The 24,096-nt window shown below is 43.3% G+C and overlaps 1 protein-coding gene and 1 long non-coding RNA gene across 7 annotated transcripts in view; one reads left to right on the forward strand and one right to left on the reverse strand.

Annotated features, from left to right (window-relative positions):
- The window catches only part of ULK4 (unc-51 like kinase 4), a 604,302-nt gene that overhangs the window by 52,923 nt on the left and 527,283 nt on the right, over positions 1-24,096 (reverse strand). The gene's annotated exons all lie outside the window — the stretch shown is intronic.
- LOC113917719 lies at positions 9,967-23,476 on the forward strand. The gene is made up of 5 exons (XR_003518333.1): positions 9,967-10,209; positions 15,333-15,404; positions 19,448-19,504; positions 23,072-23,222; positions 23,323-23,476. It is a non-coding gene; the product is annotated as an uncharacterized LOC113917719 (long non-coding RNA).

A 24,096-nucleotide genomic window follows, 5' to 3' on the forward strand; every position in this document is an offset into this window, starting at 1 on the left:
CAGAGGAATGTTGAAAAAGAAAAGCAGAGCTGGTGGCATCACAATTCTGGACTTCCAGCTCTATTGCAAAGTTGTCATCATCAAGACAGTATGGTACTGGCACAAAAACAGACACATAGATCAATGGAACAGAATAGAGAGCCCAGAGATGGACCCTCAACTCTTTTTTTTTTTTTTTAGATTTTATTTATTTATTTGATAGAGAGAGAGAGATAGCGAGAGCAGGAACACAAGCAGGGGGAGTGGGAGAGGGGGAAGCAGGCCTCCCACCGAGCAGGAAGCCAGATGTGGGATTCGATCCCAGAACCCTGGGATCATGACCTGAGCCGAAGGCAGACACTCAACAACTGAGCCACCCAGGCGCCCTGGACCCTCAACTCTTTGGTCAACTAATCTTCGACAAAGCAGGAAAGAATGTCCAATGGAAAAAAGACAGTCTCTTCAACAAATGGTGTTGGGAAAATTGGACAACCACATGCAGAAGAATGAAACTGGACCATTTCCTTACATCACACACAAAAATAGACTCAAAATGATTGAGAGACCTAAATGTGAGACAGGAGTCCATCAACATCCTAAAGGAGAACACAGGCAGCAACCTCTTCAACCTCAGCCGCAGCAACTTCTTCCTAGAAACACTGCCAAAGGCAAGGGAAGCAAGGGCAAAAATAAACTATTGGGATTTCATCAAGATAAAAAGCTTTTGCACAGTAAAAGAAACAGTCCACAAAACCAAAAGACAACCAACAGAATGGGAGAAGATATTTGCAAATGACATATCAGATAAAGGGCTAGTATCCAAAATCTATAAAGAACTTATCAAACTCAACACCCAAAGAACAAATGATCCAGTCAAGAAATGGGCAGAAGACATGAACAGAGATTTTTCCAAAGAGGACATCCAAATGGCTAACAGACACGTGAAAAAGTGCTCAACATTGCTCGGCATCAGGGAAATCCAAGCCAAAACCTCAATGAGATACCACCTCACACCAGTCAGAATGGCTAAAATTAACAAGTCAGAAAACGACAGATGTTGGCGGGGATGCGGAGAAAGGGGAACCCTCCTACATTGTTGGTAGAAATGCAAGCTGGTGCAGCCACTCTGGAAAACAGTATGGAGGTTCCTCAAACAGTTGAAAATAGAGCTACCATATGACCCAGCAATTGCACTACTGGGTATTTACCCCAAAGATACAAATGTAGGGACCCGAAGGGGTATGTGCACCCCGATGTTTATAGCAGCAATGTCCACAATAGCCAAACTGTGGAAAGAGCCAAGATGTCCATCAACAGATGAATGGATAACGAAGATGTGGTATATATATACAATGGAATATTATGCAGCCATTAAAAAGGAATGAGATCTTGCCATTTGCAACGACGTGGATGGAAGTAGAAGGTGTTATGCTGAGCGAAATAAGTCAATCAGAGAAAGACATGTATCATATGACCTCACTGATATGTGGAATTCTTAATCTCAGGAAACAAAGTGAGGGTTGCTGGAGTGGTGGGGCGGTGGGAGGGATGGGGTGGCTGGGTGATAGACATTGGGGAGGGTATGTGCTATGGTGAGCACTGTGAATTGTGCAAGACTGTTGAATCACAGATCTGTACCTCTGAAACAAATAATGCAATATATGTTAAAAAAAAAAAAGAAGAAGATAGCAGGAGGGGAAGAATGAAGGGGGGAAACTGTAGGGGGAGACGAACCATGAGAGATGATGGACTCTGAGAAACAAACTGAGGGTTCTAGAGGGGAGGAGGGTAGGGGGATGGGTTAGCCTGGTGATGGGTATTAAAGAGGGCACGTTCTGCATGGAGCCCTGGGTGTTATGCACAAACAATGAACCATGGAACACTACATCAAAAACTAATGATGTAATGTATGGTGATTAACATAACAATAAAAAAATTTAAAGAAGAAAAAAAAGAATTCAAATCCCCCCTGCCAAAAAAATTTGGCTCCCAAAACAAAATTTCACTTTGTAGAACAAGTTTGATATTCTATCTTAAGTCCACATGGGTTTGAACTGGGTTGTTAGTTTTTTAAAAAAAATGGTTGTTTGTATATTTTCATAAAAATGGATATTTGGGTTTAGTTTTAAATTCAGTAAGCAGGCATAGTTATTAGAGCCAGTTTTTAGTTCAAAACTTAAATTTCTTAAATATAAACATAACAGTTCTGAAAGGCCAAACCGAGAGTTGGAAGAAATGCTAGAAACAAATCTTTTGTTTCGGATTATAGCTACGACTATCCTAAAACATTTTATTCAGAATCTTCTATATAGTAAGGGTGCTACGCAGAGTGCTAGTAGGAAGAAAAGGCCCGGCTGTCAGTGTGCCCTGTGGGAAATCCTGCTGCATGGGTTCAGCCAGCCACCTGAGTCACCTCAGAGTGACGGCAGCAGGCAATCAGTGGTGCACTCTGTGAGGTGAGAGAAAATCTAGAACTGCAGCTGGGCACCATAGATCCAATCATGGCTTACAAAGAAAATGGGTGGCATTTGGAATGAAGTGGTCTAAATCAGTGATTAATCTTCTACCATAACTGGTAGGATGGATCCATTTAAAAAATTTACTCCCAGCATGGGTTAATTTTGTTCTAAATGGAACTATGGAGGAGTCCGTACCTCTGATGATAGGATGGTGGAGTCTAGGGAATAAACGACTGTGTCTGAAAAGGTATCATTAGCTGTAACAGGTCTATGAAAACGAGTTTAGATAGGTCTTACATCCTTTCTAGAAATGGGGTCCTTCTTTCACTTACATGGAATGGTAAAGTTAGTACAAGATGGCCCTGGAGATGATTCAAAATGGCTGCATGGACATTGCGGCAGCCTTGGGAATGGACATGCAGGCTGTGTTTCTCTCTCCCGCATCCGTGGGCCTCTCCTCTGGGGCAGGGGGGCCCTGTGGGCAGGTGCATGCGAGTGCTCATGACTGCAATTTATCCTGCCAACCAGCTGGTATTCCACTGTTTAAGGGCTGCAGGCCACCTCATTTCCACTGAGATCTCAATGGCTCAAAAGACTTAACAGCACTTTTCATGTTGTACGTGCATTGGTTATCGTAACTCATCAGAACGAGCAAGGTGTTTAACTGTTGTCAATTCTGGGAGAGGCCAGATCAAAAGGGAGAACCTGCAGGGCTGTGGCTCTTTCAAAATCTATGTTCTAGTAAATAAGAAGAAATCTTTGCATGTATTGTTTTATTAGACTAAATACATCCTGGTACATGGTCCAAGCAGGTACATCTCCAATTTGCCACTGCAAATGCCATCATATCACCGTATTTGTTTTTTAAGCATCTAACATTTATTGGGTGCTTTCCATGTGCCTGACACTTTCCTAAACCCTTTGTATGTATTATGTCATGCAAGCCTCCTAAGAACGACTCAAAATAGGCTTTGCTATTTTGTCCAATTAATAGATCTGGAAACTGAAGTCAGAGAGGTTAAATAACTCTCTTAAAATCACTGAATTAGGAACTGGAATAGCTGGAGTTGTTGAATAATAAACATAGAGCCTAAGCTTTTATGTATTGATTCCACAGGGGTTTCTTTGTCTAGAGAGACACAAAAGTTTCTCATAACTTAATACAGCTCAGAAGTGATAGAGATATGCTATATTTTAAATGTTAATGGTTGAGACAAATATAAACTTGCACTTTCTTTAAATTACTGAATACATAGTATATGACTGGAGAATCTGCTACTTGAATTCTGATTCCAGCTCTGCTGCTTGCTGGTTATGTGGCTTAAAGGAAATTTGAGTGGTTTTGAGTCTCTGTCTCTCCAACTATAGAAACACAGATTTCTTGGCGGGGGGGAGATTAAAGGTAATGTATGTAAAGCATCCCCATCTCATTGCGAGCACGCGACAAAAAGCAGCCATTATTATTATGAGAGAATCTAGGGGAAAGTCCTGTGTAAACCATCCTATATGAATCCACAGGGTATCACTGTTACCACCCTGGTAACGATGACAAACATGTTAATACGAGTCAACTGTTGGAATCACAGCACATTCTCCAAGAGCCAGAGAGTGGCTGGGTCCCCAGGAGCCTCATACACATAGCATAAATTCCTCCAGGGTCTCTGGGACTGAGGGAACCATGCACAAACCTGGCCCAGTCGCATGACCCAGGCTGGGCACTGAGCACAAATTCTGCCTGCCCCTGTCCTGGACAAGAATCCTTCTCGAGGGGGAATATGCTTCTGAACTGATCCTGAGAGACCCAGCCCTGAAAGAAGCCACGTCGGCCGTGTTCTGGAACAAGTTTTGAGTTCAGTAATTTAAGGTAATTATATCTTACTGCCATTTTTTAAAGCCTGGAAACTGTCCATGGATCTTAATTGCCAGGTCTTTCTGGTTCTTACTTTTTTCCCTTTATAATGCAGCAAAGTGGGACCTTGGGAAGGTGCTTTCTCCCAAGATCTCACATTTCCATTACTACTTCAGGGGGCACCTTTAAAAGAAGAGGAGAGGTGTTAATTAGGGTGGTAATGGCCTCTAAAAACCCATTCCTGGTTTCCAGTGCCCTTTAGAAAGTCAGCGTTAGTGTGAAAAGAGCTAGGGGTATAGAATATTCAACAACTCTTGGGGATAGAAGCCTTACTTCCTCATACCCGGGACCACCCCCACGCCAATGACTGCAGTGCCCAAAGGCTGGACTGGGGTGGCAGGTAAATTCTCCATTACATTCCCTCTGCTCAAAGTCCCCTATGTGGATTGTTGTGGCTGGTGTTTCTTAAAGTGATGCACCTGCCCTAACTGAACGCTAAGGTAGTTTCCCTCAAGGTACTAGCTAGAGACCCCCTGCATCAGAATCATCTCAAAGTGGGTAAAAAGCAGATTCCAGAGCCCCATCCCAGACCTAATGAAGTAGGATCTTTGGCAGGGATCAAGAATCTGCTTTTTACCAAGCTCCCAGGTAATTCGCCATTTTGAGAACCACTGGTAAATGAAATGATGGATGCTGACTTACTTCTGGCCAAATTACCCAATGCTCAGCATGTACTGCTTGCTAGGTCCCATCGCAAACACGTTAAGTCTATATTCAAGATTTGTGCTGGACTCAAAATTAAAATTAAAGAAACCGAAATAAATGTGTGCCAAAGATTTACAGGATGACATTTCGAAAATGAAGTGAAAAGGACACACTGTAGGAGGTTCTTTATGACCAGGGATTAGGGAAAGGCTTCTTAAGCAAAGCTCTCAAAGTACAAACCAAAGACAAACAGTTGATAATTTTCTGGTCGGTGAAGGATATGACAAAGTCAACAAACATGACAGGCATGGAGATAATATTTGCCATCTTTAGATCCACATATAAATATCTAGAATATATCAGCACTATCCGCAAATCAGCCCGGAATACCAACAGAATGAGCAAAGGTTATAAACAGGAAATTCACAAAAGCACTAATTTGCCGAGAAATGCAAAATGAATTTACAGTGAAATACTACCTTGCACCCACCAGAATGGATATAAAGTGCCTGGCAAACAGAAAGGTAGGGAATACTCCATGTTGACAAGATTGTGCAGGAGCCAAGAACCCTCACGGACCACTGTGGGGGGATTAAGCCGCTGCCGTCACACTGTCAAACAATCAACCAGTATTGACTGAAAGAAAGGATGCTCATATATGGTCCAGCAAGTCCACCCCTAGCTCTATATTATAGATGCAAAGAACTATATGTACACAAAGTAACACAAATGGGGTTTTTGAGTAGAGTGCTAGGTAAAAAAATTTTTAAAAAAGTGTATGATCACTTGAACATGAACAAGAACAGTATTACTTGTGTAAATTAAACATACACGCATACAAACACAAAAGAGCTCTCTGTGTGTGAGTGGACATTGGAGAGGGAGAATAAAAACAAAATAGCATATGGCTGAATTACAACAACATAAAACAGCAGGCACATCTAACAGCGGGCACATCTAGAGAAAGAAACTTTAAATTCAGCTATGAGAGCAAAAATGAACATTTTTCTTAACTAGGATTTACAGTATCGACTAAATACTGTAGCAGTTTCACACTGCGGTATTAGAGAAAGTTAATTCATCAGCAAGCCAGGAGACCACATCCAGGAATCCTGCACCCAAGCACTTGACTTCGCCTACTCCCCAGTGGGCAGGGCTGGTTGCAAGGATACCTGCAAGATTGCTGAGAGTGCCCCTCCCCCAGTCCAATCCCACTTGCAGATGGTGAAAAAGGCAGATCCTTGGAAGGCTGGGGGTCGGTGGAGGGGGTTACATTAGGGGTATTTTTACTGGGTCAACAAAAAGTAACAAGCAAAATAACTACAGTTCAAGAGCCCCAGGAACAGACAGACTTGAGGGTTAAAAATAAGAAAAATAGAAAAAAAAGTAGATTTGAAATGTTTCCTCTTTCTTGTGGGTGGTGGATACAGGTTGGCTACCTCCCAGCATTCCTAAATGGGGAGGGCAGCTGAGCCTGCACCTGGTTATCTTGCGCTGTTTCATGATCCAGCAACATTTCAGTTATGTTGCTTTAAAGAATTCTGACTGTCCCTGCAGGTCTGGCCCAGCAGGAAGCCAGGCCAGCCTAGGCTCAGGGCACTGAGATTGCAGTTGCAGCTACTTCAACTGGGGCTGAAGCATCAAGAAAGTGTCCCTTTCTCTGCCTTTCCATTTAGTGAGCAGGTTCTGAAAATCTCTGGTGTGCCTGGCCTATGTTAGGGATGCAGGGGGACACAGGAAGATGCAGGCTTGGCTCCTGGGGAGGAGACAGCAAGCTCATGTCACAGTCATGAACCAATTCTTTGCTGAATAAGAAAGCTACACTGAGTGAGGGGACCGGGGAACATCTGTTTCATTTATGAGATCCTTTACTAAATTCAATGCATTTATTGTCTACTCTGTGCAAGAGCTATATAAAGGCAGGTGAGGTAGCATCCCTGCCTTAATGTGGCAGGCGGAGTAGATGGGAAAAGTTTCATAGGAATTCAAGAATCACAGAAAACAGGCTCAGGAACCTACCAGGTACAGAGGGTTAAGTGCCAGTTAGGGGAGGGACCACTCCCTGTGCTGGCAGCGGGCGAGGGGCTGACACAGACACGGGGAAATGGGGTTTGGACAAGTGGAAAGAACAATGGGGGGAGATATTAGGAAAAGCAAAGGCTGAAGGTGAAGGGAACCCTCTCTCTCTGGGACTCTACCTGCCAGCATTTTTCTCTTCTTTTCATTGAAGTCCACATAAGGGCATTTTCCTCTTTCACCTTGTACACTGTGATCCTAGGAGGGTTTCCTTTGCTTTTCTTGTTTTCCAACTCGCATCTCACGACAAACTATGCATGTTTCACTCTTGCCTGGAGGAAGTATTCTACTAAAATGTTAGGTTGGAAAAAAAATTAGCAACACAAGAGTAAAGAGGAATGATCACCTGTCCAAAGGAGATAATTACCCAGCTGAAACGAGATCATCTGCACTAGGAGGGACCAGTCGGGCTTGTTATGGTAGGAGAATGCCCCGCATTTCTTCACAGCGCAACCTACAATTTTCTGATAGTTTAGGTGATAACGCTTTTCATTTAAGTCCAGCTTGACACTATTCACTCCATCCCTGGTGACAGTTAGATGAGTATAATAGCAATATTCTCCCAAGAATCCCCAAGGTAAATCCCTCTTTTCAAAAAGTGACAGTTACAGTTTGGGTGCTCAGAAAAATGAAGCCCAGGAGGTGGGGGGCATCCTGGGGACTTTGAAGAATTAAGATGAAGTTAGTAGGGACCAAGATAACTGTTCAAAAATATTTTTATTTAAATATAAATTATTCATTTTTTTAAAGATTTATTTATCTTAGAGACAGAATGCATCCGCATGCCTGGGGGGAGGGGCAGAGGGAGAGGGAGAGAGAATCCCCAGCAGCCTCCCTGTTGAGCATGGAACCCAATGTGGGGCTTGACCTCATGACCCATGAGATCATGACCTGAGCCATAACCAAGAGCCAGACATTTAACCAACTGAGGCCTCCAGGCACCCCTATTCATTGGTTTCTTTGAAGAAAGATTAGAGTTAAACTCTAATTAAATATAAAAAAGAAATCAGATTTTATGTTATTACATAAAGCAGATATGTTCACTTCAAAGACTTATCCATTCAGTAAATTCTAGAATTTATGTTATTGTCTTGGTTGAAAATGATTTTCAGAGACACAGAAATTACATATGAGAAGCTCCTGGCACTGAAAAAGCTGTTTTTAATGAAAGAATGGATCTTGTAATATATATGTATATAAGAAGTGGACGCTATACATATGTATATATATAACTATGTAAATGTAGGCACATATGTGTATATGAATATATCTGTATAGACATAAAATAATGCATTTATATATGTAATAAAATAAAGCCAGGTCTTTATCATACTCCAGTAAGAATCAGTGTACATAATAACTGGGCTCCTGGACCCCCTACTGGTTGTTAGTGGGGGCTATTTGTTTCAGCACAGCTCAGGCTCCCCGAGGACAGACTGCTCTGCTCTGTTGTCCCACTCTCTCTGCAGGCAGCAAATCCACAGCATTCTGATCACGAGAAGTACCATTACACTTCACAAATCGATATGGACAACTCTTCAAATTCGATTCCTGAGTACAAGTTTGCAGCTAATTCCTGCAAGAATTTCATTATTAACTGAAGTGCAATTTAGAATTTGTGATTGAAACGCCTGCCTGCTACAATCCCCACTTCTCCTCTTCAACTAGATTACTCTACCTTTGTTGGAAAATGTATTAACTACAAGTTAAAGAAAGTTACATTTACATGCTTATATATGCACAAGAGGACACATGCAGTAGGACAGTATTACATACTACCTCCTCTGGTTAAAAAGGGTAAAAAGAAAAATATTAGGTCAGTGGCAGACTTAAGGCAAATGAAGCTTACGGTCAATAGGGTATAGGTTCGGGGGTCTAGGGATAAAAGGAAAAGCTCACACAAAATGTGTGTTTGTGGGGGGGTCATGTGTAAGGTCTGTTTTAAGATAGTCTAAGCTGTTTTTAATGAAGTGTCTTTTTTTCCCAAGTTGAGTGGCCCTGATTGGTGAGAATGGACAGTTTAGCTATTTCAAGGTCCTATAGAAATGGTCCTGTTTGACAGTGTCTGGGGCTTTGGGAGGCACACAGAGGACAGGGGTACCATTTGCCAGCCTAGCAATCTGAGAGACCACCGACCCAGAAGCCAGATCCCCTTCTCACCCCATCAAGAGCAGGGTCTTTAGAACATAGTGGCAAATGTTTTATGTAAGGGCTCTGAATTGAATGCAGTCTCTTGACCAAGCAGTTTAGTAGTTATATAAAACAGGTCAGTTTTGGATAACACTGCATTTATATGTTAGGATCTCTGTCTTGGTGTTTCCAAGCTCTTGATAAGTAGCCCAGCACACTGCTTTGGGGTGAGTTATTTTATTTATTTCTTGGTGAAATGAGGAAAAGAAAAAGGTTTGGAAATAAACCCCTGGCTTCTGAGGTGGGGGGAAGGTGATCTAGCACTCTCTCTCCATTTACCCTCACATCTTAAGCAATGTTTTAGAAGAAGGTATCTTGACAGACAAAGTCCATAGAACACTTTGCTCAGAAGCAACTCCACCACATCCCTGGTCTGTTTAATTTACCTCATTATATCAAGTGCACTTTTCAGTCACGCCAAAAAATTGCCTCAATGGCCTTTTATAATCTGCTTTTCCTTTAGATGTTTTTCTCACATTTCTTTATAGTGTCTCTACTTCCTTTTATGTCCATTTGCTCGGACACTGGCACCAGGTCACTGGCTACCTGTCTTCTCTGTGGTCTCTGGAACCCACACCCCTCCAGCACTCACTCAGAGAAGCTGCTTCGGAATTCCCGATTATTAACATAATTAACACCTTTTCATTCTAGAACAGGCCGGTAGTCACCTTTCAAGTGCAGCAATTATGGAAATGAGACATCCAGATGTGTAGTAATTTCATAATAACTACACACCCATGAAGTGCCAGAGAAGACCTCAAGGTTTCAAACCTGCTTAAGTATGCAGTGATGCCAATTAGGATGATAACTTATATTTATGTGGCGCCATGCTGCCCCACCAACCCAAACTAGCATCAAGGCATACAATTAACAGTCACATATAAAAAGTGACAATATTGGGAACACAGAGGATCTTTCCATAAGGGAATACAGGCAGAGGAAACCTTAAGGGTACGTTGCCCTTTCTCTTCCCATGGAACAGGCTCTCCCAGTGAGTCACGGGTGACGGGGCAGAGAGGAAGCTCAGGCATCTTCCCTCCTCAAATCTTCTAGAAAGAGGGGCAACACTGACAGAGATGAAGACTTGGCATGTCTGAGCCTGAGGCTGGGAAGGATGGTGGGTGTGACAGATTAGCGCCCCACAGGATTCTGGATAGTTTGGGATGATCACCCCAGGAGGATGTAACCGAAAAGGTTAAATGTGCAATTCAACAGTGAAAGACGAAGAACCTACTCAGGAATACGAGGGGAGGGAGGCTTCCCAGCCGCAGATGTGAAAAGGCAGTGTTTGCACAGTTCGAGGCCACAGAGCGATATGGCTTCCAGAGACGGCGATGTGACCGTCAGTACCACTGACCAAAAACCTGTGTTAGGATGGGCAGGAGAGCTGGCCAGCTCCGTCCCCCACTGCCAGACCACAGACAGAGGAGCACTCTCTTCTGGCCAATGTGGGTTCAGAAAAAAGAGACCAGAAAGCTGGAGGTTCTCAAAACCTGAACACAGCAAGAGTTGTGGGACTCTGAGAGAGCAGAGAGATGACTGCAGTAAACAGATGTTTCTGGAATTGTAAGAGGGGTTGGCCTTATTTTATCATCAGAGAGCAAAATTAGATTCCCTTGGGGCAAGTTGTAGGGAAAAAGTCCCATAGAAGGCATATATGTAAATCCAACATACAGTCTTTAAAGGTCTTGAGCTTCCTGATACGAGATTTGCTCAGACACAAACTAAACAATCCCTTATAGTTGTCGGGTGGAGGGACTGGTGCGCTGGGCACAGAGGTAAGGGAAGGTTGCCTCTGAGACTCAGCCAAGGAGAGCCAGCCATGTAGAGGAGAGAATATGTGGTGCTGACAACTGCAAGACTACAGCCAAGTTCTTATGTGAGGTCAGATACACGATCCCCCTCGGTTCCCTGTTCCTTTATTTCATTGCTTAAGAAAATCTTTTTTTAATTAGCATGGAATAAAATGGACTTTTCTGTGTATAATTCTATGAATTCGGGCATGAAAATTCATGTTCACCACCACCACAATCACAATCCAGAATGGTTCCATCGCCAGAAACAATCCCCCTCTGCTAGCCCTGTTCCCAAACCCTGGTAAACCACTGATCTCTTCTCTGTCCCCAGAGTGATGGTGTTTCGAGGGTGTCAGATAAATGGAAGCATACTCTCTGTAACTTCTTGACACTCGTTTCTTTGATTCAGCATAATTCCTTTGAGATCCATCCAAGTTACTGTGTGTATCAATAGTCCCAATTCTTAAACAGAGGGTAATGAAGGACCTCGATTGGCTACTTTGGCTACATTGAAATCTCTGTTTTTTCACATGTTCTAAACTTCTTGGCTCTATCCGGGGAGCAGCGAATCTAGTTTAAGGAAATTACAGTATCTGGTGGCTCTAGTGATCTTTTTCTTTCCACTGGTGTTTAATTTTAAAGGAAATCTGATTTCTAAAAAAAAAAACCCTGAAGTCCATGCTCCCTGTTAAAAAAAAACCAAATGCTAGGGATGAATATATATAAGCATGAATAAAAAAATAAAATTTTCCCTCTACAACTTTCACTTTTACAGGGACACACTATTCATGGCTATTCCTTACAGACTCATTTCTAACCTTAGAAATATCTATTTCTCATAGATATCAACCTCATATCTATTCAGTACTTATAAAAATGGGATCATACTATAAATACAGTTGTGCATCCTGATGTCATAAACACCTTTTTCTATCAACACATATAGTTCTACCGTATTGTTTTTAAGAACTGCACAGTATTCTATTATATAGATGGACCAACATTTATATAATAGGTCCCTGTGGTTGAACATTTAGATTATTTCCAAGTTTTCATTAATTCAATATAGCAATAAACACCTTTTTTATATATATGATAGGGATTTAAGCCATTTGAATGAAAAAATAAGCCTCTTCACAAAAGAAGGGTATCTGTTAGAAAAGTGCATTAGATTTGACAAATGTTATTGCAATGGGGAATAAAAATACAGAAATATACAGGATTATTAAAATATAAGCACCAGAATTCAAGTTCCCTAATTTGTGTGAGCATGAAGATCTTTCAGATTAATATCACATTAATTGGCCCTAAGTCCACAGGACCAGTGTTTCCTCTCCGGACAGTTAAATGTGTTTCTCCCCCGAAGCTAAGAGCTGTTTCCTGCCACAGATTTTACAATCCTGCTGTCGCTGAGCTTTCTGGACTCAGTGCACTGGAGTCATGTCAGAGATTAGAACTGGCCAGCACAAGGACTCTTTGTGTCTCTAATCCCTACATGTCTATTTCCCCCTTGTTCCATTCAATCAACTTCTGCCAGCTTCTCTCTCCCCTCAAATGTCTTGGTTTTGCTTTCCCAAGGAAATGGATGCCATACTGACTACTTTTTTAAAATTTAATTTTATTATGTTATGTTAATTGCCATACACTACATCATTAGTTTTTGATGTAGTGTTCAATGATTCATTGTTTGCGTATAACACACCCAGTGCTCCATTCAGTACGTGCCCTCTTTAATACCCATCACCAGGCTAACCCATCCTCCCCCCCCACCTCCCCCTCTAGAACCCTCAGTTTGTTTCTCAGAGTCCATAGTCTCTCATGGTTCGTCTCCCCCACTGATTTACCCCCCTTCATTTTTCCCTTCCTACTATCTTCTTTTTTTTAACATATAATGTATTATTTGTTTCAGAGGTACAGATCTGTGATTCAACAGTCTCACACAATTCACAGCGCTCACCATAGCACATACCTTCCCCAATGTCTATCACCCAGCCACCCCATCCCTCCCACCCCCCACCACTCCAGCAACCCTCAGTTTGTTTCCTGAGATTAAGAATTCCTCATATCAGTGAGATCATATGATACTTGTCTTTCTCTGATTGACTTATTTCGCTCAGCATAACACCCTCCAGTTCCATCCACATCATTGCAAATGGCAGGATTTCATTCCTTTTGATGGCTGCATAATATTCCATTGTGTATATATACCACTTCTTCTTTATCCATCTGTCGATGGACATCTTGGCTCTTTCCATAGTTTGGCTATTGTGGACATTGCTGCTATAAACATCGGGGTCCAAGTACCCCTTCGGATCACTACATTTGTATCTTTGGGGTAAATACCCAGTTGTGCAATTGCTGGGTCATATGGTAGCTCTATTTTCAGCTTTTTGAGGAACCTCCATACTGTTTTGCAGAGTGGCTGCACCAACTTGCATTTCCATCAACAGTGGAAGAGGGTTCCCCTTTCTCCACATCCCCGCCAACATCTGTCGTTCCCTGACTTGTTAATTTTAGCCATTCTGACGGGTGTGAGGTGGTATCTCATTGAGGTTTTGGTTTGGATTTCCCTGATGCTGAGCAATGTTGAGCACTTTTTCACATGTCTGTTGGCCATTTGGATGTCTTCTTTGGAAAAATGTCTGTTCATGTCTTCTGCCCATTTCTTGACCGGATCATTTGTTCTTTGGGTGTTGAGTTTGGTAAGTTCTTTATAGATTTTGGATACTAGCCCTTTATCTGATATGCCATTTGCAAATATCTTCTCCCATTCTGTTGGTTGTCTTTTGGTTTTGTGGACTGTTTCTTTTACTGTGCAAAAGCTTTTTATCTTGATGAAATCCCAATAGTTCATCTTTGCCTTGCTTCCCTTGCCTTTGGCGATATTTCTAGGAAGAAGTTGCTGTGGCAAGGTGGAGGTTGAAGAGGTTGCTACCTGTGTTCTTCTTTAGGATGTTGATGGACTCCTGTCTCACATTTAGGTCTCTCAATCATTTTGAGTCTATTTGTGTCTGTGGTATAAGGAAATGGTCCAGTTTCATTCTTCTGCATGTGGTTGTCCAATTTTCCCAACACCATTTGTTGGAGAGACTGTCTTTTTTCCATTGGACATTCTTTCCTGCTTTGTCAAAGATGAGTTGACCAAAGAGTTGAGGGTCCACTTCTGGGCTCTCCATTCTGTTCCATTGATCTATGTGTCTGTTTTTGTGCCAGTACCATACTGTCTTAATGATGACAACTTTGCAATAGAGCTGGAAGTCCAGAATTGTGATGCCACCAGCTCTGCTTTTCTTTTTCAACATTCCTCTGGCTATTCGGGGTCTTTTCTGGTTCCGTACAAATTTTAGGATTATTTGTTCCATTTCTTTGAAAAAAGTGGATGGTGTTTTGATGGGGATTGCATTGAATGTGTAGATTGCTCTAGCTAGCATTGACATCTTCACAATATTTGTTCTTCCAATCCATGAGCATGGAACGTTTTTCCATTTCTTTGTGTCTTCCTCAGTTTCTTCATGAGTATTTTATAGTTTTCTGAGTACAGATTCTTTGCCTCTTTGGTTAAATTTATTCCTAGGTATCTTATGGTTTTGGGTGCAATTGGAAATGGGATCGACTCCTTAATTTCTCTTTCTTCTGTCTTGTTGTTGGTGTATAGGAATGCCACTGATTTCTGTGCATTGATTTTATATCCTTCCACTTTACTGAATTCCTCTATGAGTTCTAGCAGTTTTGAGGTGGTCTTTTGGGTTTTCCACATAAAGTATCATATCATCTGCAAAGAGTGAGAGTTTGACTTCTTCTTTGCCGATTTGGATGCCTTTGATTTCTTTTTGTTGTCTGATTGCTGTGGCTAGGACTTCTAGTCCTATGTCGAATAGCAGTGGTGAGAGTGGACATCCCTGCCGCGTTCCTGACCTTAGGGGGAAAGCTCTCAGTTTTTCCCATTGAGAATGATATTCACTGTGGGTTTTTCATAGATGGCTTTTATGATATTGAGGTATGTACCCTCTATCCCTATACTCTGAAGAGTTTTGATCAAGAAAGGATGCCGTACTTCGTCAAATGATTTTTCTGCATCTATTGAGAGGATCATATGGTTCTTGTTCTTTGTTTTACAAATTATCTGACAATCGGAGCATGTTTGGACATGTCCCAAGGCTGGCCACTGCTCACATGCTATCCCAATTCTTCAGGCAATGCTTACCTAGGCAGTTCTTACAGGCAAAACCAGTCAGATTAAGTCTAACTATTTTCCTACTATTCTGCAATCCCATCCAGGAATGAAGCTTCAGGGACCAGAGCTGGGCATGGACAGGCAATGATGCTGCAAGAAGCGGGTGCATTATCAAGGTAAAGAGTGCAGAGTGAGAGGCTCAGAGCTAAGCCACAGACTAAGAGGTCTGATCACCCCTAAGTATCTAAAAGCTCAAAAGAGCCCCCAGCCTTCAGCACTCTGTGGCTTAAAGGACTTCTATGCCCACATTTTCACTTGGGCCTCAGAGTAGTTCCAGGCAACAGAGCGAAGGCTGTGGAAGGAGTCCAGCCACAGCCATGGAAGAAGTCTGGGGTTCTGGGCTTTTGCTGAGCCTTGCTGGTATGCTCACAGTGGCTACAGAGGTTAGAGAGAAAAGAGGCAAGGAGGATACAGGGAGCCAGGAGGAATGGCCCATCTCTGGGGGAGGGTGGTCCCCGAGCTCTGGAGCTTAGCACTTGGCATGGTGTTTTCACAAAGACTAAAGGGTTTGCTCATGTAACATACACACACACACGCACGCACGCACACACACACACACCCCTCCCACAAAAACACTGAAGCAGCCTCAGGTCCCTGCTCTTGGACTATCATTAAACTTTCTAATGAACTCTTTCAGGCACAGCAACCATTTGGGTGAAAGAAGGGAGTTGCCCTTAGACTGACTTAGGTATGGGTTAGCTCTGCGGGTCAGGCCTGCAACCGTTCATTAGGGTGAGAGACCTCGTTAGTCCTGACTGCGTCAGGCAGGCCTGTCTCCTTGGGGCCAACAGTTAAGGAAATGGCACAGCAGTGATGCATGTAAAGGACTCGTCAAGAGAGCAGAACCATTTGGGCAAATCAATTCAAACTAGGCCTGTGCTCCTGGGTTCTTGACAGCTAATCTACTCCAATTACCTTAAGAAAATGGAGTGTTCTTGGGTTAATAATGTGTGCAACTATAGAATAAAACCTGACTGCTTAACATTAATTCCTTGCTCTTAGATCCTAAAAAAAAAAAAAAAAAAGTAAGAACATGAAGAAAAATGTCTACCTAAGTTTATTCTTATGCTTTTTGTTTTCTGTCCATATCCCCAACCCCAGGGTAACAAAAGTGTCACAGCATCACTTAGAATTCCTCAGTTTCTTTTTTTTCTACATTTACCTATACATTTTCTTAACTATTTTACAGACTCAAGGGAAAAATGAACATTTTCTCTGCAATCCACCTTTATCCTCACTCCCAATACCTGTGCCAAACTTGTAGACTCTTGAAAGTTGTTTGAGACAAATTTCTTAGCACTTTGTTTTCCCCATGTGGACTTAACAAGAATTTCCCAATAACTCCATCGATCTCTCTTTGACTGACTGTTAATAACTTCAGATTGTTCCTTAGTGCCTTATAAAGAGCAAGTGATAAATATTAATATGGAACAAGCAGACATATGATTAGAAGAAAATACACCAAAGTTATAACCAACAATTTATCTGGGACTATGGTATAATTTTTCTTTCCTCTTAAATGTCTTTCCAACTTTCTATAAGCTAAAATAAATCGCTTTTAAAAATAAAATAAAATGTGAAAATGTACCTGTTGTAGAAGTATAGAATCATAATTAAACGAAGTAAGATCTTGGGATGTTGGGTCTTAAAAGCTCCTGGGCCTTTCTTCAGTAACCATGGAAAATCTGAGCATGACCATTGTATGGCCTGTGGGATGCGGCTGTTCCTCTAGTAAGCCGAGGTTCTCCAGCCAAGGGGAGAAAAATAAAACATAAACCAACAGATCCACATTTCCCTTTCAAAGCCGATCTACCCTAAAAGAATCCATTACAAAGCAAATCTGGGGGCTTTTTCAACATCTGTGAATTCCAATCAAACATTCACATGATTTTAAGAAAATTCTGGAAAATAGTCAAGCGCAAGCAAGAATCAAATTGATTTCATCATGATTAACCACACTAGTGGTACAAAAGGACAGTATTTAGGGCTTCCCATCTTCCCAGTGACAATCCTAGTTGGAAGCCAGAAATCTCAGCTGCTCAATGGACTAAGACTAAGCTTGCACTACGCTGCTTGGATGGCCAGATGGTGCGACAGACAAGAGAGTTTAAGATCCTTTCTTTCACAAGGGTGGCACCAACCTTTAAACCAACTTTAACCTTTAAACATACTTTCTAGTCATCTCATCTTGAATTTCTGAGACTTTTTTTTTTTTCAAGCAAAGCATTGTGCATTGAGATCCAGAGGGCAAGCTGATAACACACTTCTGAATAACTTATGCATGGCCACGCCCAATCCAGACAACATGAGAAAGAATCTTTCCAGAAGGTTCCATCTTAGACTGTATCAGTCAGAATAAATTGTGAGGACATTATCCAGAGATATTTCAGATCAATTCACTGAACTGAATCATGCAGACAAGTGTAACCTGGATAATTTCAAACTGCAAACTGATTGCCAGTGGGATCTACAGAAGTTAATGCTATAACAGCAAAACCTAACAGTGCACATGGCCTCAACAGACATGCATTCACAGAGGGGAACTGGTGCTTTGTAGTTTCTGCTCATTTCTGTCTATGACTGAGACTTTCCACATCCTTTTCAACAGAGATGCACCAAAAAAACCCAGAAAAATGAGTGCAGAGAAGTTAGATACCTAATCAGGACTGAGGGCTCTATGCTGGGAATGTGCTTGGGGAAAGAGCTGAAATCAGTAGATGTTTCCACCTGCCTTGGCCTGCATTCCTTTTTCTTTGTCTTGATGTCTAGTATTTTTTTTTTTTTTAAATTCTGACATCTTTCCTACTTTACCTAAGGGTAACTAAGGATAGTGCCATTTTATGATAACCTTTGTTTTTGTCTAAAACAGTTCTTGCTGTTCCCTTTTGTCATCCATGCAGGGTTTGGTATGAGCTCTTTCACTTTCCATTCGTTTGCTGCACAGGACATAGAGACAGTGCTGGGATGCTGGCTATGTGGGACAGCTTTAGTATAAAATACACCAGGACTGGCAAACCTGGGGGCATCTTAGTGGGCAGCATTAAGGATTCAGGCTCCTGGGAACCATGACTGGAGACCGTGATTCAGCTGGGCTGGACTGGGGCCTTCTGGACTCCATAGCAGCCGGGCCATGGACTGGCACTTGGGAACTCCTGTTCTAAGTAGAATACTTAGTGCCAAGTTATTAAAGCTTCCAGGTCTGGCTTTCCTATTTTAGTGGCTGGGGGCTATTTATTATAAGATGTTAAGATCTTGAGAGGAGACTATAAGTTCACAGGACAGGACAACCAAGGAGAACCCCCCACGCACTGGCAAAACTGAGGGTAGGAGAAGGTCACATTTGCAAAATTGCTTCTTGCCCTCTCCTCCTTTATTAGAAGTGCGTTGCTATGGTGACGGGAAGAGGGCGGAACATGGAGGTCTGTGAAAGGCGTTGCAAATTGGAGAAGGCTTAACCTACAGGAACCTTTGCTAAAATTATTTTTGTGAATAGGGTTGAGAGGCTGCCTCATCTACTCTCAGATGGAGGCCTGTTGAGTCTCTTGAGGTTCGATTGGCCACTCGGTTCTTTGTCCCCCCCACCCTATCCCTCCCCCATCATGCTGGGGGGACCCCAAGCCTTGGCTACACAGAGAGGGTGTCTCACCTGATATCCTGGGTTCCTTCCAGCTCTACATTTCTGGACCTCTACAATGACTTTGGGGGAATTTTCTTATGGATTATTTTTCTTTGTAGGGCATGAAGATATATAAACAAATATAGAGAGACAGGTATTTTTTAAATCAGTGCATCTGCTCTATGCATCTTTAGAGGTTTCATGCTTGTCCATAAAATACACAGAACAGTGAGCTATGGGGAGCGACGCGGGGCAGCTCTGCAGGTGCTTCCCAGTCGGGCCTCCTCTGCCGCCAGCCCTCCACTTCCACACATGCTCCGAAGCGGCAGCAGGAAGTCCCCTTGTGTGGCTACGTACCATTTAAACAAAGAACCAGTTCTGGGGCTTTGAAGTTTACTGCCTAAAGATAGATATCTGCGATGTATGTATTAATAACCAGAATGGATTTGAAGGTTTATGGAAAAGAATTAACTATAAATAGTAAAAAAAAAAAAAAAAAAGTTTCATGTTTAATTAACTTTTGTTTTCATTCATCCTTTGAAGGAGTGGAAATAAAGAAGACTCAGACAAAGGGGGAAGGAACAACTGAACAGGGCTCTGGTATGTCACAGCTAGAGGGGAAAGGGACAGTCAAAATGATGGCTCGTTTCCTCGGCACCGAGAATTTAGAGCAGGGTGAAAATTTCTAACGCTGAAGGTGACAGAGAGAAAGGGCAACACGGGTAAATTGATACTGATAGGAAACTGCTGGTTATATAAATGGGAGAAACAAAACTGGGATGGTTGTCAAATGATTTTTTAAAAGGTGTTTTTAACAATGGCACCCGATTCCTTCTTCTTAATAGTGTTCTTTGCAAGACAAGTAGAGTGGATAATTAAATCATGAAACAACACTATTACACATACTCATTAAGAGTGGAGTCATAAGTTAGCTTAATTTGAGCTAGGAACTAAGGCACAACAGGCCTTTAATGCTGGTTAACTTTATAGTAAGATGATCTGAGGGTAAAGAATCAGATTTCATTACCTGGGACTTAAAAACTGGTGACAAAAGTGATCAGCAATGTTGAATATTTATCAATCTCTATTTTCATTTGTTTCATGAATCCCTAACAAGTTAGGTAAGAATATCTTCATCTTCATATCATCAAGTTTAATGAGATTGGAAATTATTAAAATATGTCTCAGTGATAGCGAATGTTTCTTGGGAACACACTAAAAATTCAAGAGATAGTAAGACAAAATGAAAGACTTTATCCCTCTTGCAAAAAAGTCACAACCGCTAATGACACAAGATGTGAGAAAATTACAGCCTGTGATAGGTATAACCAAAGAACTATTTTGTTAAAGAGTGCTGTGCATAATGCTAGCCTACACCACGGAAATTGGTCCTTGCAAAACAGGTGTGTCCTGGAGGCATAAGATTTAAGGGAGTTGGATGTCAAAAGCATGAGGACAGAAAGAACGGATATAGTGGTCTTTGAACATCACTGACTTTCTCATCTCACATTATTTCTTATTTTGGATATTTCAAAACTGTCCAGCCCAAGGCTCTCAAGGAATATGCAAAAAATGGAAAGGAACACATCAACATGAGGTCACCCAAATAAAAAATGCTCCACATGCTTATAAAGAAATCCTTAACTTGAAAACAGGAAAAACTGCAAACTTCTTCTAGAACAAGGCTTTCGGACAGAGAGAGAGAAAAGGAGAGGGAGAGATGCCCAGAGGGAGGGTGGGCAGAAGGAAACAGCTATGTCAGCTGACAGTATATATAGTCTCGTCATACGTAGTTTCAGCCACACAGAACATGAGCACAGCTTCTACCCAGACTCTCAGCTCATGGGAGGGAGAGTGTGAGAACTGGGGCTCCCTCTGGTTCACCACCCCTGCGACATGCAGAGTCCCAGCCTCAGGCACTCCTGGCAGGACCCCACTACTGTTACCAGGAAAACCACCACACTAATGAAATTGCCTCTGGAGGAAAACACTTTCTGTACAAGAGAGAACAGCCAGCAAGAGCTCTCGGAAGATAGCATGCACTAAAGGTTCCTCCCTACAGAGCTTCAAGCCTGTAAGAAAATGCAATAGGAAATGATAGTGGTAGAACTTCAACCCCCTCTCTCTGAAACTTTCTCCAGTGTTACCAGGGCCCAGTTTAAGAAAGAGAGTGGGGAGAGGAGTGTGCTGTGGACTTCTGCCTGCGTAGCTTCTGCACGAGGGCACACGTCCACTTCTCACCAGGTTTCAAGGACAAGGAGTCAACGCCCTGGAGGTTTAAGGAGAGAACTTGCTGGTACAGGCAGGCGCGGGGCTGACTCAAAGGGGCGGGAGAAATTTCACCCCAGTCCACAACCACTCCCCTTTACAAACACCCATGGTCTGTCCCTCCTTTGACTGCACCGCTAGCCTCCTCAGGCAGGTCTCCAGCACTGGCCTTCCAGAGCCTGGCACCGGCTGGCAGCTGGCAGGAGGGGGCTCCGGGTGGCCCGCGAGGCCATCCACCCCTGCGTCCACCTGCAGCACGTGGGATGCCCTGCTCAGGAAGCCGTGGGGCTAGAGCCCCGCTGTCAGTCACTTCTTGGGGGTCCACGGAGGAGTCTGAACTGACCTGGGGCTCTGCGTCCTCATCCAGGAAACAGGGAAACGGGCCCTATAGTGGCTCCAATCCCCTTGCTAAGGCCGCTGATGATATTAACTCTGTATGAGGAGCACTCTACAGCTCACGTTTATCACATATCATCTTATTGGACCATCACAAATCTTTCTAGGCCTTAGACCTGTTTGCTAGATGGGGAAACTGAGGCTCAGAGAGAATGTGTGTACATAATGAGTCAACCGCAAATCCACGTCTTCTTACTCAAAATCCTGATGAGGACTCCACTTTTATTTTCAATTTTACATTTCTGGGCTCTAAAGTGCTATTATACAGTATATATTTTTTATGTTTATTTAAGAGCAGGCAATTTTAATAAAATAAAATTGATGTTGTTCTGACAGACTCCTTGCATGGGCTGGGGGGCAGGTAGGGGAGGAGCTCAGGAATAGGAGTCACTGTCATCACCCTCTGTCACTGCTGCAGTCAAGGGCCCGTGTGGACGAGGGGGCTCCCCACTTGCCCTATTCTGCAACATGGAGTGAGGGCAGGGCTGGCACCCGAGGGGCACGTCACCAACAAACACTCTGCTAGAAGAGGACAGAGCACGCACACACACACACAGTACTCTGAGGTCCTGCAGCCCAGCGTTCATCACCACCACCAGCAACTGGAACTGCTTGACACTTAACAGTTTACAACGCACTCTGCGCGATGTGCTGAGGTGCTGCCAACCTCATTTCCTAAGGTAGGATTTTCAAAGCCACTTAGCAGCCCAACCAGCCTCAACCACAGACGATAAGTGCAAACACAGTTCTTCTCCCCTTGCACGGGCCCTAGGCTCGGCCCTCTGGGTCTGCCCTCCTAACAGGGATCCCAGAGTCTCAGGCAGTTCTGGATGTGTGGCCCTTGAAGCTCTGAGGTGAGGGGCCAGAGAGAGCCACGGGGAGAACGTGTGTGCCTTTCTGTCTAGCCTCATCCCTGGAAACCAGGGGGAAAGATGATGAGAGCTAATCAAGTTCTCAGAGCCCCACGCCCTCTCTTCTTTCAAAGGCAGAGAGCTTTCTCAAATGGAACAAAGCAATTGCTTTGCCAAGAGAGCTTTCATGTTCACCTTCAAAATAGCATTTCTGCTTTGCACAGAGCCAAAAAGAGAACACCTTCCTTGAAAGAAGGTAAATAAGAAGAAAGTATCTAGGGCTCCAATTTTTCTCCAGTAAGATCTGAGTGGTTCGATATAAGGGTGCCTGGCACCTGGGATTCGGTCCCCCGCCAAATAGTGACACGGGTGTGGGGAGGCTGCTCCAGAGGCAGCAGGAAGGCCTGCTGGACACTATCTCTGCTGCTCAGAGATCCAGCCCCAAAGGTCCTGGCATGACAAGGTGGCGCTCTCTACAGCATCCCCAGGAAATTCCCAGGTGCTGAAGAAGAAAAGCTGAAACTGAATTTCTGGCTTATGTGGGGTCCTTATTAGCTGGCCTTGCCTGTATCTTTCTTGATCTGAACACTTTCTGCACTGGGCTTGCTATAGATTCCCTTCACTACTCACCCTTTTGTTTAAAACCCTGCAGGCTGCTGCCAAAATACCAATGTGATTGGACAGAATAAAAACCATTATGAAAAAATCCCAGCAGCCTGGACATCATGTACCAGGAAGCTCTCAAGTGCCCAAGGGGAACTCTAGGGAAGAGACGCCACGTGCTTTGGAAAAAGAGCAACGAGGTAGGGGTGCCAGCTGTGGGCAGGGACCCGGGGTAAGGTTCTGGTGGACAGGGCCAGCACTCTGCTCAGTCCTCTCTGGTCTCTGTGCGCCCACCCACAGTCCTGCCCCAGTGGCTCCTGTCGGAGGTCTGCCCTTGACCTACATCTGCTCTACCAGTCCTCCCAGGGAGCAGCAAGTGCCTCAGGATGACTCTAGCCCATGAATGACTTGGAGTGTACATTATGAAAGCCCAGTCCCCTGGTCTCAGGTGGGGACAAACACATCCAGTGGCCCCTGTGGAATCAGGATGAAGCCACCCTCCATGGGACTCTGCCTGAGATCTCACTCTTGTTTGCCCTTCTCTCCTTCTATGTCCCATGCCTCCACCCTCCTCACAGGTTTCTCCTAGGAGCACTTTCTCAATAAACTACTTGTACCCAAATCCTCATCTCCAGGTTGGCTTTCGAAGGACCCACCCTATGACAGGTTCTGACGGGAAAGGGCCAGGGAATGGGGCTCCTCTGAGGAGGTGGGGGCACAACAGTCCGTACCCACTTTTTGATTTTCGCTTTGGGCCTCCCGTAGAAGAAAGGTGGGAATTATACTTTAGTATCTGGAATTCTCCATGCAGCTGGAAGAAAATAGCCCTTTCTGCCACAGCAGCTTTGCTGACCAGCGTATTTAATCAAATTCACAGCTAAGGACTCCCTCATCTAGTGCCACTGCCTAACACGTGTGGGCAGTAGGGCTGGTAATGACTGTCGTTTTTCTCAACAGTGATTAGTATTATTTGCATAAATTTGCAGTGGCACTTATCACAAAGAAATAAAGTATCCACCTAAGCAGTGCATGAAAACCAGCATAATATTAACCAAAAGAGGAAATCAGAAATGA

This window comes from Zalophus californianus, chromosome 1 (genome assembly GCF_009762305.2).
Source record: "Zalophus californianus isolate mZalCal1 chromosome 1, mZalCal1.pri.v2, whole genome shotgun sequence".
In the NCBI taxonomy this organism is placed as follows: domain Eukaryota; kingdom Metazoa; phylum Chordata; class Mammalia; order Carnivora; family Otariidae; genus Zalophus; species Zalophus californianus.